This window comes from Glycine max, chromosome 14 (genome assembly GCF_000004515.6).
Source record: "Glycine max cultivar Williams 82 chromosome 14, Glycine_max_v4.0, whole genome shotgun sequence".
Lineage (NCBI taxonomy): Eukaryota > Viridiplantae > Streptophyta > Magnoliopsida > Fabales > Fabaceae > Glycine > Glycine max.
Window position 1 is genome coordinate 41,021,713 of NC_038250.2, and position 16,892 is coordinate 41,038,604.

The following is a 16,892-nucleotide window of genomic DNA, read 5'->3' on the forward strand; positions in this document are numbered from 1 at the left end:
AGCCCCATGAATTGCGTTTTTGTTCATGTGTCCTCCACCTTCGAGTTTGGAGCCATGCGTAGTGATTTCTTAGTGCAATTCTCCATTCTCAACCCTTTTTTGGAGCCCCATGAATTGCGTTTTCGTTCATGTGTCCTCCACCTTCGAGTTTGGAGCCATGCGTAGTGATTGCTTAGTGCAATTCTCCATTCTCAACCTTTTTCGGAGCCCCATGAATTGCGTTTTCGTTCATGTGTCCTCCACTTTCGAGTTTGGAGCTATGCGTAGTGATTGCTTAGTGCAATTCTCCATTCTCAACCTTTTTCGGAGCCCCATGAATTGCGTTTTCGTTCATGTGTCTTCCACCTTCGAGTTTGGAGCCATGCGTAGTGATTGCTTAGTGCAATTCTCCATTCTCAATCTTTTCGGAGCCCCATGAATTGCGTTTTCGTTCATGTGTCCTCCACCTGCGAGTTTGGAGCCATGCGTAGTGATTGCTTAGTGCAATTCTCCATTCTCAACCTTTTTCAGAGCCCCATGAATTGCGTTTTCGTTCATGTGTCCTCCATCTTCGAGTTTGGAGCCATGCGTAGTGATTGCTTAGTGCAATTCTCCATTCTCAATCTTTTTCAGAGCCCCATGAATTGCGTTTTCGTTCATGCGTCCTCCACCCAAGAGTTTAGAGTTATGCTTCATGATTGACTAGTGAGGACCCTCTAGTGCAATCCTCCATTCTCCAGAGTTTTTCATCGTCAAGGGCGGATCCTCTTGACTGGGAAATGTGATCTTTGTTATGTTCCCGATTGTTTCCTTTCCCAAATGTGTATATGTATAGTTTGTTGTTCTTGTTGTTGTTTGTATTTTGTTTTGTGTTGTGCAGAAAAGAAGAAGGAGTAGAGACGAGAGTCGTCATCACGGAAAGGGCAAGACGGACGAAATCAGTGTCTTATCTTTCCTTTCCTCTTATCTCCGATAAAAGGTAAGTAAAGAGGGGCAACTGTCATACCCTAATTTCGTCCGGGGATTATTACTTGATGACATGCAACCTTTGGTTAGCCGCTTTGAGATACTTGGCGTCCTTTGTTGCACAAAAAATGAAGTCACGAGACGTGTCAGAAATCAAAAGGAAGCAGGCTAGCGCAATCCGTGAAATTCCGTGATGTGGTAGAAATCGAAAAGAGGTGTTTTTGCGTAATCCGTGAGTTTCCGTAACTCCTTTGAAAGCTAAAAAAGAGTAAATATATATTCCGTAAGGATTCGTAACCTTGCGGAAGGAAAATAAGTATCGTTACGAAATTCGTAAAGTTTCGTAACGTTACGAAAAAAGAATTACCAAAAAAATAGAAGGGGGTGCATTTAGTAAAAAAGGGGGTACAAATAGCAATCTGGCCCACTTGGGCCTTCTAGATCCTTCCTCCAGAAGGCTATTGCTTCTGGAGGAAGCAACCTTGCTCGCCTGGGCGAGCTGGGTGGCAAGCTCCTCCCCTATTTTGCTATAAATAGGGGGAGGAGTGAAGAAGAAAAGGGTTCAACCTTCTTGGCATTTCGTATTCTCTTATATTTGCTGAGGAAAATTGTTTCCATGAAGAAAATCCAAGCCGAGGCGCTTCCGTAACGTTTCCGTGAGTAATTACGTGAATATTCTCGATCGTTATTCAAATATTCATCGTTCGTTCTTCGTTTTCTTCAGTCTTCAACGGGTAAGTACTTCAAACCGAGCTCTTCAATTCATTCTATGTACCCGTGGTAGTCCACATTTTGTTTCATGTATTTTTATTCTGGTTTTCATTCGCTTTTTATACCCCCTTTTGACGTGCTTAAGCCATTTATTTAAGTCACTTCTCGCCTAATCTAAAAATAAAATAAATTTCCACCGATCGTTTGAATTGTATCATCCGTTAATTTCGGTTAAAATGAATTCCGACCGTTCGGTCGTGCCGTAACCACGTTGGAAATCAAAAAAGAGGTAAAATAATAATATAATAATCAAAAAATGCCTTTTAGTAAAATAAAGCGAGAAAACAATCGGACGTTTTCTCTTTGGGATTTCTCATTCTTAATTGAATTGACTAATAAACTAAAGTGAAACTAAGGCTAAAATCAACTCGCCTAGTCAAGCTCGTCCACAAAAATAGGGTTTTGAAAATTTATCATTTCAGTTTCTTACCAAGTAAAATGGATCATTTTTAAGGTCCAACGCCTTAAAATGATCACCTTTCAAGTAAAAAGAATCACTTGATTCACGCATAAGAAAGAACTACGTAAGTCTGATTTCCTCTTTGTTAGAGGGTACGTAGGAGCAAGAGCCCCGCTTTTGTCGACCTCAAAAAATAAAAAGAAATAAAAGTTAAGGTAACGCAATTTCCACAATTCTAAAAAATAGGCTGTTGTCCTTTGAGACAAACGTGAGAGGTGCTAATACCTTCCTCAAGCGTAAATACAACTCCCGAACTTAGAATTTTCATTTTGACCGGTTTCCTTCGGTTTTTCTGACATTTTCCACAAATAAACGTTGGTGGCGACTCCGCGCATCTTTCCTCCTTTGGAAAGCGCACCCGTGAGCCTCACCCTCGCTCGCCCGCGAAGGGCACGTTGCGACAGGTGGCATGAAGTCGAAGAGATTGAATGTTCAACTTCGTGTGCGGAGATCTATCCATAGATATGTGAAAAATGTGATGGTTGTCGACGAGGAGACGAAGAATGCGACGAAGGGTGTTCACCTTCAAAATGCAAGAACGATGTTATGGAAGTGATGAAGAACAAACAAGAACAGTATCAGTAGATGCAGCAGAACAGAAATGTCATACACCGAAGTTGCAGCAAATTGAAAGTGGGAGAGAGACGAGAAAAATACACAGATTTGCGTGGTTCACCTTTGATCAAGGCTACATCCACGGGAGGGAAAAACAGAGAGCTTTTTATTATCGATGCAGTATACAAGTGGAAGCTTCTCCTATATAGAAAATACAGGGCATCCTTGCCTTATATAGGCAGAGGACAAAACATAAAAATAACAGAATAAACTTCCATATGGATTTTAGTCACAACTCAACAATTCACCACCTTGAACTAACATCCATATAAAACGCAAATTGCACCCTCCAACCACACATGATTTTAACCCCAACAATCAATATTGAGCAAGCTTAAGCAGTGATCAAACTTGCTCTTTGGAACTGGCTTTGTGAACATATCAGTAGGATTATGCAGAGTGCTAATCTTATGAACTTTGGTTCTTCTTTCTGACCGAATGAAGTGATATCTAACATCTATATGCTTGGTTCTATCATGATGAACCTGATCCTTGGCCAAGCATATAGCACTAAGGCTATCACAATAGATGTTAGCATATTCTTGATTAATTCCGAGATCATTTATCAAACCTCTTAGCCAAATTCCTTCCTTTGCAGCTTCAGTAAGAGCCATATATTCAGCCTCAGTAGTTAAGAGGGCAACAGAAGGTTGAAGTGTTGCCTTCCAACTCACCAAGCAGCCACCAAGGGTGTAAGCATATCCTGTTAGGGACCTTCTCTTGACAAGATAAGCAGCAAAATCTGCATCAGAATAGCCAGTGAGGCAGCAATCTAAGTGAGATCCATAGATCAAACCTACATCTGCAGTCCCTTTAAGATATCTGGAAATTCTCTTCACAGCCTTCCAATGTTCTTTTTGAGGTTGGTTTAAGAACCTACTAACCATGCTAACAGCATAAGCAAGGTCAGGTCTGGTGTAGACCATGACATACATGAGACTGCCAACAACACTTAAGTATGGAACCTTTGACATATAGTCCTGATCAGCCTCAGCTTGAACCTTTATCACATCAAACAACTTCTCTTTTCCTGAAAGGGGAGTGTTGATAGGTTTAGAATCACCCATTCCAAACCTCACAAGTAACTTTTGAATGTAATCCTTTTGGGACAAAAATAGCCTTTTTTGAGTTCTGTCCCTATAGATCTCCATTCCTAAGATTTTCTTTGCAGCCCCTAGATCTTTCATATCAAATTTGTGGCGTCCCCAAAATAATGACTGGTTTAATGGTAATGATTTAAATAACGAAAACCATGGTAATTTTTTTTTTCTTCCTTTTCTTTTTCATTTCTTTCTCTTTTAACCATAACTAGGTATAGAAGGAAAATCCTCACCACAAGCCCCCTTGCTTTGTGGTCTTTGTTCCTTTTATCTGTTGACTGCCAGGAGCTCGCCCGCTTAGGTACATCACAGGTTCTCACTGACCGACTATGCCCGGGTTGGGTCGGGATTGGTCAAGCTTGGTTTTGGGCAATAGCACCCCACCTGACGTCCCCAAGGTCTCCTGACCTCCGCGACATATCTCCAAGTACCACTCTGTGGTCAACGAATAAAAGCAGGAAGTTTCACCCTTCTATACTTCCTCATCTCAAGCTTGTAGGATTATGGGGTACCCATCACATGTGGTACTAGGTGGCGGTCGGGCGATGGTGCACAACAAGTTTTCCACATCCACAATGCGCGCATAAACCCACCATCCCCTGTTGCCCACCTCCAACTGAGCTCACGTACTCCCACGTAGCCCATATCCTCGTTTCTCTCAACACTGGGTCCCCATCAATCCTCCCAAGCTTCCCCAACATCAAACTAATACAACATTCAAACAGCACAAGCTATCACAGCCAAGCAAAACAGGGCAAAGGCAGAAAACTCTGCCCAAAACACCAACCAAATCACAGCTTTTCTCACTTAAAGACCCCAGTAACAATTCCTTCGTTCTGGTTCATTAACCGTTGGATCGACTCGAAAATTTTACTGGAAGTCTCTAGTACATAAGCCTACATTTTGACCGTTGGGATCTACTAGTAAACATCCAGAACTCATTCTGCACTACTCTTTCCACAGCCAATCACACACAAGCATTTTTCTGCACTTGTGCAAAATTCTGCTGCACAATTTCACAGCAAAAATTTGCACAAAGTGCAGATTTCGAAAACCACACTTCCCCTCATCCAATCTTGCCCAAATCAAATCCTACAAGTCCTAAATCATGTATCAATCATGTCTAAACCAAAGCCAAGCTTCAAACCACAACAACACAAAATCTAGGTGTCCAAAACCCCTCAATTTAATGGATTTTCTAGGCTTGAGAAGTGAAATTTAGAATGAGGTAAATTTGAAGCAAACTCTCACCTCACACAAGTCCATAACATCAATCTAAACTTGCTCAAACTGGACTCAGACTTAAAATTCCACCGAATCAAAATTTGACTCCTCAACACCCAATTTTGCCCTAGAAATGACTCTTGGTTCACTTTGGTCATTTGTTTTTCTCCCTAGCACAGTCCAAGCTTTCTCATAAGTCCTAAATGACGTTTCAAGCTAGAATTAACTCACTTTAACCTCCATTTACCACAGAATCCAGATTTAACCTTCCAACTCTCAAAGCCTCACTCTTTTTCCACTCATAACACCACATTCTCACTTTCTAACCCTAGGTTAATTCTACCCTTCATCTCTAACAGTTTTCCATAAGCAATTTCAGCACCTAAGCATCACAAGCATCATCATAAAAACCCTAAAACTGAATGGGTATGTTTAACTCATCCAAACATGGCAAGTTCAACATGCTTTCCACAAATTTCTTCACAAATAATCATCATAAAGCAGAAACCTAGCAAGACTACCCATCATATCTCCCAAAACCCCATACCCACGAAAATCAAAGGAGAAAGAAGTCCACCCAAACCTGAAATTTCGAAGTCCCACACGTAGAGACGCGCTTCACGACTCCGGAAATGCCCTCCTTTTGCGATTTGGAGCAGAAATGAGCACCAAAGGTTGAAGCTTTGTTGGGCAACAATGCTGGATGAAGAAAAGAAGAAGAAGGCTGCGTGAGAGAGAGAGAGAGCTTCTGAATTTTTCTGTTTTGCTGAGTGAGGAGAGAGAACAGCTTTTGTTTTTTTTTAAAAAAAAGGTTTTTCTCTTTTCCTATTATTTTATTTAAGCTATGCCACATGTCCCCATTTGAGTGGAGCGAAAAGGGCCCACTTTCTCTTTTGATGGTGACCCATACTCAGCCACAAAAAGTGAGAAAAATCTGACCTTTGAAACGCTAAAATCCTGCCTTGGTTTGCGTGCCATTTCTCTGGTTCCAGTTCCTCGTGTTTCTCTGCGTCCGTCAGGGCCAGTTTTCGAAAGTAACCAATATATATATCAAAACACTCAGAATAAAACCCCGAGCGTGGTCCAGAGGTTGGTTTCGTTAAATTTTAAGTCGCACGCAAAACGATGATTTTTAAACTAATTAATTAAGAATTAACCCATAACCTCCCAGTTATGGATTTCTCTTCCTTAATTAGCCTAACCCGCATATCTTGCCCCCGCTATTCCTACTTCTACCAAAAACATATATGCATATACACTGAATAATACTTATCTATGTATATAATCATTCAAAATACATCGTTTTCAAAAATTCCGGGTAGAAATTTCCAGGATGTTACAATACTCCCACCCTTTTAGGAATTTCGTCCCCGAAATTAACTACTCTATGAACAAACTTGGGTACAATTCTCTTATCCTATCTTCCAACTCCCATGTAGAATCACCCTCATCGGTTCCCCACTGCACCTTCACCAACGCGATCTCCTTTCCTCTCAACGACTTCATTCTTCGGTCAGTGATCTTCTGAGGTTGTGCTTTATAGGTGAGGTTATCCTTCACCTGTACCTCGTCCACTGCAAGTATATGTGATGGATCTGGGTTGTACCGCCTCAGTTGAGAGACATGAAACACAGGATGCAAATTCGATAAACTCGGAGGTAAGGCGATATGATAAGCTACAGGCCCAATCTTCTTCAAAATCTGATACGGACCTAGATACTTGGGTGTCAACTTCCTAGATTTGAGAGCTCTTCCGACCCCGGTTACGGGAGAAACCTTCAAAAACACATGTTCCCCTTCCTGAAAATCTAGTGGCTTCCTCCTTCTATCATAATAGCTCTTCTGCCTATCCTGAGATGCTTTTATCTTCTCTCGAATCAACTTCACTTGTTTGTTAATCTGTTGTAGCATTTCAGGTCCAAGAAGTACTGCTTCTCCATCATCGTACCAACAAATAGGAGATTTGCACTTTCGTCCATATAAAGCTTCAAAAGGAGCCATACCAATACTGGCTTGGTAGCTATTGTTGTAAGTAAACTCAATCAATGGCAAACAATCCATCCAGCTACCTTGTTGCTCTATAATACACGCCCGAAGTAGATCCTCTAGAGTCTGAATGGTTCGTTCAGTCTGACCATCTATTTGAGGATGATAAGCTGAACTAAGCTTTAGCTTTGTCCCCAAGGCTTCATGTAGACTTGTCCAAAATCGCGAAGTGAACCTCGGATCCCTGTCGGATACAATACTGGAAGGAATTCCATGCAACCTTATTACTTCCTTGATGTACAACTCCACTAGCTTCTCCATTCTATACTTCATATTCACCGGAATAAAATGAGCAGATTTGGTGAGTCAATCTACTATGACCCACACAGCATCATTTCCACGACTAGTCTTGGGTAAACTAGATACAAAATCCATAGATATGCTCTCCCATTTCCATTCCGGAATTTCCAATGGCTTCAATTCTCCTGATGGTCGCTGGTGCTTAGCCTTAGCCTTTTGACATGTTAAACATCTTGCTACATATTCAGCCACATCTTTCTTCATGCCATGCCACCAAAAACTTCTCTTCAAATCTTGGTACATCTTAGTCATTCCAGGATGGAAACTAAGATGACTTTTGTGCGCTTCTTCCAAGATCTTAACTTTCAAATCATCTAAAGATGGCACACATATCCTCCCCTTGAATCTAATTAACCCGATTGTGTCCTTCTCAAACTCCACATTCTTATCCCTCATTACATCTAACACCTTGCCTTTCAAAAACGGGTCATCCTCTTGAGCCTCGCGTATGTGATCTACAAATTCATTTGTGATCTGCAACGCTCCCACAAATAAGCTCTTGGGTCATACCTCGATTGCTAGATTCAGATCTCGGAACTCCTCTATCAATCTCTGCTCCAAACTCATCATAGTGGCAACATGTAAAGATTTCCGGCTTAGCGCATCGGGTACTACATTAGCCTTTCCTGGATGGTAGGAAAGTCCAAAATCATAATCCTTGAGGAACTCCATCCATCTTCGTTGCCTCATATTGAGTTCCTTCTGATCGAACAAGTATTTGAGACTCTTGTGATCACTGAAAACTTCAAAACGAGTACCGTATAAGTAATGCCTCCAAATCTTTAAAGCAAAGACCACTGCTGCTAGTTCCAAGTCATGGGTCGGATAGTTAACTTCATGAGGACGTAATTGACGTGAGGCATAAGCCACCACTCTTCCCTCTTGCATCAACACACACCCCAAACCTTTCCCGCTTGCATCGCAATACACTTCAAATGGTCTCTTAGGGTCGGGCAAAATTAACACCGGAGCTGTCGTCAACCGCCTCTTCAACTCTTGGAAACTTTGATCACACTTCTCATTCCAGACAAACTTTTCGTTCTTACGAGTCAACTTAGTTAGGGGCAATGCCAATTTGGAAAATCCCTCAATGAACTTTCTATAATAGCCAGCCAACCCCAAGAAGCTTCGAACCTCCGTTGGAGTTATCGGTTGTTGCCACTCCATAACCGACTCCACCTTGTTCGGATCCACCGCAACCCCGTCTTTAGAAATCACGTGCCCCAATAACTGCACCTTCTCCAACCAAAAGTCACATTTCGACAATTTGGCGAACAACTTCCTATCCCTCAGGATATGCAACACAATCCTCAAGTGCTTCTCATGCTCCTCCTTATTCCTCGAATACACTAGGATATCATCAATAAACACAACCACGAACTGATCCAAGTAATCATGGAATATACGGTTCATATAGTCCATGAAAATAGCCGGAGCATTAGTCACTCAAAATGGCATGACTAAATACTCGTAGTGCCCATACCGAGTCCGAAACGCAGTCTTTGGGATATCTTCCTTCTTAACTCGGATTTGATGATACCCCGACCGCAAATCTATCTTTGAAAATACCGTCGCTCCCCTCAATTGGTCAATCAAATCATCTATCCTTGGTAGAGGATATTTGTTCTTGATAGTGAACTTGTTTAATTGCCGGTAGTCTACACACATCCTCATACTTCCATCCTTCTTTTTAACCAACAAGACCGGCGCTCCCCACGGTGATGCGCTTAGACGAACAAATTGTTTGCTCAAAAGATCCTACACTTGTGCCTTCACCTCTGCTAGTTCTACTGGAGACATTCTATAAGGCGCGATCGACACTGGATTCGCCCCAGGCACCAAGTCAATAATGAATTCCACTTCTCTCTCAGGTGGTAATTCACAAATGTCGTCAGGAAAAACTTCCGGAAATTCTGACACCACCGGTATACTACTAACTTCAGCGTCCTCTTCCACATACATAGAGAACAACACCATGTAAGTTCGAACATCCCCCGTTCCTTCGTTGGCCGCATCCTCTTTTAAAGATTCACTTGGAACTACATCTCCACCAAACACTAGCATCTTCTCCTTACAGTCTAGAAAAATATGGTTAGTAGATAACCAATCCATCCCCAAGATCACATCTAGATGAGCTAAAGGTAGGAAAATCAAGTCTGCCATAAAAGATCGACCCTCCATAATTATAGGACACTTCAAACACACCCGAGAGGTGGTTACAGGCTCGCTCGTTGGAGTAGACACCACCATATCATATGGTAACTCCGTCGCACATAACCCCAACCTCTCCACACATGCATGAGATATGAAAGAATGCGTGGCACCCGAATCATAAAGTACATCTAGTAGTTTATCAGCAATCAAACACTTACCCCGTATCAAATCGTCGGAGGCAGCCGCTTCTGAACCACTCATAGCAAACACCCGAGAGGGTACTTTTGGTCTTCCACCACTAGTGTTGTTGTTGCTAACATTACCGCTCCTTGTGGAATTAGCAGGTCCACGATTGACGGTGTTGGAATTGGCAGTTACCGTCGGTCTCCCGATCACCCTACATTCTCGAGCATAGTGGCCCACCTTGCCACAAACATAACAACGGTTCTCCTGCATCTGTTGGAGCTGTGGGCAATTCCTCTTAAGATGCGGTCCCCCACACTGAAAGCACTGCACCCCAGTCCCCCTTGACTGGCTCATGTTGGAGGTAGCCATAGGTTGCTTCCCCTTGTTGCTAGCATACGGCTTCATCCTCTTGTTACCATTTCCTCTAAAAGGATGGTTTCTCTGAGGTCCTCCAACGCCACTAGCTTGCCTCTCCTTCATCTTATCTTCAAAAATCCTGCACTTTGTCACCAGCTGGTTAAAATCCGTGATCTGCATGTAGCTAACCGCCTGTTGGATCTTCAACCGAAGCCCATTCTCAAACTGAGCACATAAATCTTCCTCATTCCGAGCATCTTGGTATTGAGGCCAATACTGCAGAAGCTCATTAAACTTGGCCGTGTACTCTCCAACAGACATGTTTCCTTGCTTCAAATCCAGAAATTCCCTCGCCTTCCGCTTCCTGAGATCTCGTGGAAAGTAATTCTCCAGGAATTTGTCCTTGAAGGCATTCCAAGGAATCACGCCTCCAGGTGCAACAAATGAAGGCTTCACGAACTTCCACCAATTCTCGGCCTCTCCTTGGAGCATAAATGTCGCATAGAGGACCTTATGCTCCTCAAGGCAACCCATCGCCTCGAAAATCTTCTCCGTCTCAGCTAACCACAACCTAGCACCTTCCGGATCATAGTCTCCACTGAACTTTGGCGGGTGGTTCTTACGGAAAGCCATGAGTCCCCGGTACTCCGCCGGCTCCACATCACGTTCCTGCACTAGAGTTTCCAGCACAGCTGTGATGCGGTCGAGGACATCACGGTTCTGATCCCTACCACGTCCTGCCATACCTATCCTGTAGGGAAACTATTAGTACCCAAGAAATCCTAATGAGAGAGTGTACCACACAGGCTATGACAGTTATAACAACATCCTTCTCTTTATACATACTTATACACACAACAACCCTATGAATCAGTCACACATCCATGCTCAAGACAAGAAGGCAGAAATACACACAATGTGTGACTTAACGTCACTCCCCGAAACCTACTTCCAAGTTTCAGAGATACACAACATTCACACAGCAAGACCATAACAGGTTCACTAGAATCCAACTTTTGCTCTGATACCACCAATTGTGGCGTCCCCAAAATAATGACTGGTTTAATGGTAATGATTTAAATAACGAAAACCATGGTAATTTTTTTTTCTTCTTTTTCTTTTTCATTTCTTTCTCTTTTCACCATAACTAGGTTTAGAAGGAAAATCCTCACTATAGAGTCCTGAATGGCCAGTTCACAACTCTATTCGGAGTCATTTCTTTCTTACGGCCCATAATCTCTAAACTATTTTTTTGTTTCAAAAGGAAGAATGTACCAGCCATTACTTTAGGTCGTCACGTGAAAATAAAAGAATAAAATACGGTCGATAAAATCCTTTACAAATAAAGTTGCTAATGCTTTCTTTTCAAATAACAAGATTTATCATAAATGCATTCATCATTTAAAGCTGTCCAAAATATGGGAGTTTTACAAAATACATAGTGTCATCCAGAGCAAAGGTGTCCACAGTGTTGGCTTCAGCCACATGTATACAATCATCAAATTCCTATACAAAAGGTCTACCCATACAAAAACAAAAGAGTAAACCTAACAGTCAGTCCTAGATACACCCACCCTAAAAAAGTATATAAAACTAGTCCATGGAACTGTCCACTATGATGAAGAGCCTCCACTGGTCGCCATCTCTCTCGGGCCACTATCCTCCGTAGAGTCTGCCTCAGATGCCGACATGACTTCCTTGGGAGAATCCACCTCAGGAAGTGGGTCCTCATCGCCCTCTAGAAAATCAAGAGCATCCACAGCAGGCTCAGCAGGTAGCTCCTCGGGATCCTCCTCAGGGTCTTCCTCGGATGACATCACCTCGATCACTTGGATTGGCTCCACTAGACGGTATGGTGTAGGCGTGGGTAGTATCCTCTCCACAGTGCGCTGAAGCGTGCGCACGGGCTCATCTCGATGCACCAAAGAAGTCGCCGTAAATCGAATAGTGCCCCGAAATCGGCACCTCGTATTGCCTTCGAGGGTCTCCCAGGCTCCCTCTAGGCACTCCATCTCTACTCGATCATGGATTAGCTGCGCCGCCATCACGATCTACAAGAAAGAAAAGAAAGGGGTAGACTCTTTCACAAGAATCTAACTATGCCGCAACACAATGCTTCTCATAACCATTACATGCAAGTAAGAGGGGTATCTTTAGGCTTTTCATCTCTGGTAATCGATTACACAGCCTTGGTAATCGATTACCAGAAGCCAAACTCGAATCGCACAGCTTCAGGGCATGAAAACTGAAAAAGGCACTGTGTAATCGATTACACATACCTGGTAATCGATTACCAGTGACCCATTCCTCTGTGTAATCGATTACACAGACTGGTAATCGATTACCAGAGGCCTCTACAACCTGCTGCCTTCAATTCTAAGCCTGGTAATCGATTACACCCCCTTGGTAATCGATTACCAGAAGCCCTCATGGCTTCCTGATCTTGTTTTCAAGCCTGGTAATCGATTACACCCCTTTGGTAATCGATTACCAGAGACCATCTTAGCCTCCTGTCTTCATTTTTAAGCCTTGTAATCGATTACCCACCCTTGGTAATCGATTACCAGAGGCCATATCTCACATATCAATCAAATTTCACAGCTGGCCAGCCACCACAAGCCCCCTTGCTTTGTGGTCTTTGTTCCTTTTATCTGTTGACTGCCAGGAGCTCGCCTGCTTAGGTACATCACAGGTTCTCACTGACCGACTATGCCCGGGTTGGGTCGGGATTGGTCAAGCTTGGTTTTGGGCAATAGCACCCCACCTGACGTCCCCAAGGTCTCCTGACCCCCGCGACATATCTCCAGGTACCACTCTGTGGTCAACGAATAAAAGCAGGAAGTTTCACCCTTGTATACTTCCTCATCTCAAGCTTGTAGGATTATGGGGTACCCATCACATGTGGTACTAGGTGGCGGTCGGGTGATGGTGCACAACAAGTTTTCCACATCCACAATGCGCGCATAAACCCACCATCCCCTGTTGCCCACCTCCAACTGAGCTCACGTACTCCCACGTAGCCCATATCCTCGTTTCTCTCAACACCGGGTCCCCATCAATCCTCCCAAGCTTCCCCAACATCAAAGTAATACAAAATTCAAACAGCACAAGCTATCACAGCCAAGCAAAACAGGGCAAAGGCAGAAAACTCTGCCCAAAACACCAACCAAATCACAGCTTTTCTCACTTAAAGACCCCAGTAACAATTCCTTCGTTCCGGTTCATTAACCGTTGGATCGACTCGAAAATTTTACTGGAAGTCTCTAGTAGATAAGCCTACATTTTGACCGTTGGGATCTACTAGTAAACATACAGAACTCATTCTACACTACTCTTTCCACAGCCAATCACACACAAGCATTTTTCTGCACTTGTGCAAAATTCTGCTGCACAATTTCACAGCAAAAATCTGCACAAAGTGCAGATTTCGAAAACCACACTTCCCCTCATCCAATCTTGCCCAAATCAAATCCTACAAGTCCCAAATCATCTATCAATCATATCTAAACCAAAGCCAAGCTTCAAACCACAGCAACACAAAATCTAGGTGTCCAAAACCCCTCAATTTAATGGATTTTTTAGGCTTGAGAAGTGAAATTTAGAATTAGATAAATTTGAAGCAAACTCTCACCTCACACAAGTCCATAACATCAATCTAAACTTGCTCAAACTGGACTCACACCTAAAATTCCACCGAATCAAAATTTGACTCCTCAACACCCAATTTTGCCCTAGAAATGGCTCTTGGTTCACTTTGGTCATTTGTTTTTCTCCCTAGCACAGTCCAAGCTTTCTCATAAGTCCTAAATGACGTTTCAAGCTAGAATTAACTCACTTTAACCTCCATTTACCACAGAATCCAGATTTAACCTTCCAACTCTCAAAGCCTCACTCTTTTTCCACTCATAACACCACATTCTCACTTTCTAACCCTAGGTTAATTCTACCCTTCATCTCTAACAGTTTTCCATAAGCAATTTCAGCACCTAAGCATCACAAGCATCATCATAAAAACCCTAAAACTGAATGGGTATGTTTAACTCATCCAAACATGGCAAGTTCAACATGCTTTCCACAAATTTCTTCACAAATAATCATCATAAAGCAGAAACCTAGCAAGACTACCCATCATATCTCCCAAAACCCCATACCCAGGAAAATCAAAGGAGAAAGAAGTCCACCCAAACCTGAAATTTCGAAGTCCCACACGTAGAGACGCGCTTCACGACTCCGGAAATACCCTCCTTTTGCGATTTGGAGCGGAAATGAGCACCAAAGGTTGAAGCTTTGTTGGGCAACAATGGTGGATGAAGAAAAGAAGAAGAAATCTGCGTGAGAGAGAGAGAGAGCTTCTGAATTTTTCTGTTTTTCTGAGTGAGGAGAGAGAACAGCTTTTGTTTTTTTTTTAAAAAAAAAGGTTTTTCTCTTTTCCTATTATTTTATTTAAGCTATGCCACATGTCCCCATTTGAGTGGAGCAAAAATGACCCACTTTCTCTTTTGATGGTGACCCATACTCAGCCACAAAAAGTGAGAAAAATCTGACCTTTGAAACGCTAAAATCCTGCCTCGGTTTGCGTGCCGTTTCTCTGGTTCCAGTTCCTCGTGTTTCTCTGCGTCCGTCGGGGCCAGTTTTCGAAAGTAACCAATATATATATCAAAACATTCAGAATAAAACCCCGAGCGTGGTCCAGAGGTTGGTTTCGTTAAATTTTAAGTCACACGCAAAACGATGATTTTTAAACTAATTAATTAAGAATTAACCCATAACCTCCCAGTTATGGATTTCTCTTCCTTAATTAGCCTAACCCGCATATCTTGCCCCCGCTATTCCTACTTCTACCAAGAACATATATGCATATACACTGAATAATACTTATCTATGTATATAATCATTCAAAATACATCGTTTTCAAAAATTCTGGGTAGAAATTTCCAGGATGTTACAAAATTCACCACTCAGGAGGATCTTCAGATTTTGTATATCACACATTCTTTTTGCTGCAATAAGCACACCATCTACATAGAATAGAAGATAGATCATTGATCCATCTTCCACCTTGTGATAAACACAGCAATCATAGAGACTTCTCTTGAATCCTAGGCTGGTGATAAAGCTGTCAAACCTCATGTACCATTGCCTTGGAGATTGTTTCAAACCATACAAGGACCTCTGCAGTTGACAAACATACCTTTCTTTTCCTTGAACTTCAAACCCTTCAGGCTGTTTCATTAGAATATTTTCTTCCAATCTTCCATGGAGAAAAGCAGTCTTGACATCAAGTTGTTCAAGTTCCAGATCTTGGTTTGCCACTATAGCAAGCAAAACCCTGATGGATGTATGTCTAACCACAGGAGAAAAAATTTCGTTGAAATCTACTCCTTCTTTCTGGCTGAATCCCTTGGCAACTAACCTAGCCTTGTATCTTATTCCTTCCTTTTCTGAAAGACCAGGTTTCCTCTTGAATATCCACTTGCAACCTACCACATGTCTTCCTTTAGGTAGTTCAATAGGTTTCCAGGTCTGATTATTATATAAAGATTCCATATCCTCTTTCATAGCTAACAACCAATTTTCAGCTTCAGGCTGATTGATAGCTTCTTGGTAGGTGGCTGGTTCATTTGAATCTATTTCTTCAGCTGCATGTAATGCATAGGTAGCCATGTCTTCAAATCCGTATCTTTCAGGAGGTTTAGTGACCCTTTTTGGTCTCTGATTGATTCCAGAATTGAGCTGTGGAGGATCAGGTTCAGCAGCCAAATGAGACTCATTTGCACTAGAATCTTCTGATTTCCCACCTTGAAGAACCACATGAGATGTTTCAGAATTACCCCCTTTTTATGAGTCTTTGGTTATAGATTCTACATCCTTTTCTTGAGGAGAGTGGCAGCTCTGTGTTCCAGCAATTGGAACCTCAAGCTTGGGATGAAACAAATGTGATTAATCAAAAATTACATCTCTGCTGAGAATAACTTTCTTTTCCGAGGGTGACCAGATCCTATAGTCTTTCACCCCATCACCATAACCCATAAACAAACCCTTTCTTGACCTAGGTACCAGCTTTCCTTCATTGACATGATAATAAGCATTGCAACCAAATACTCTTAGGTTTGAGTAGTTTGTTGTTTTGCCATTCTAGATTTCAATAGGAGTTTTAAGTCCTATAGTAGTAGAGGGTGTTCTATTGATCAGAAAACAAGCTGTATTGATAGCTTCTCCCCAAAAACTTCTGTTGAGACCAGCATTAGACAATAGACATCTTGTTCTTTCCAGGAGTGTTTTGTTCATTTGTTCAGCAACTCCATCTTGCTGAGGAGTGTTCCTAACAGTAAGCTGTCTAGCAATTCCTTCATCTCTGTAGAATTTGTTAAATTCTGTTGAGCAAAACTCCAAGCCATTATCAGTTTTGAGTCTTTTAACTTTCCTTTCAGTTTGTTTTTCAATCAGTGCTTTCCATTCTTTGAAGCATTTGAAAGCTTGACTCTTCTGACTCATGATGTAGATCCATGTCATTCTTGAGTAGTCATCAATTATGGACAGAAAATACCTCCACCACCTAGTGAAGGTACTCTTGCAGGCCCCCAACAGTCAGCATGAATGTAATCAAGAGTTCCTTTGGTGGTGTGAATTGCTTTAGGAAATTTAATCCTACGTTGCTTGCTGAAAACACAGTGCTCACATAATTTAAGTTCATCCAGTTTTTGATTTCCCAACCGCTGTTGTTTTTGAAGTAT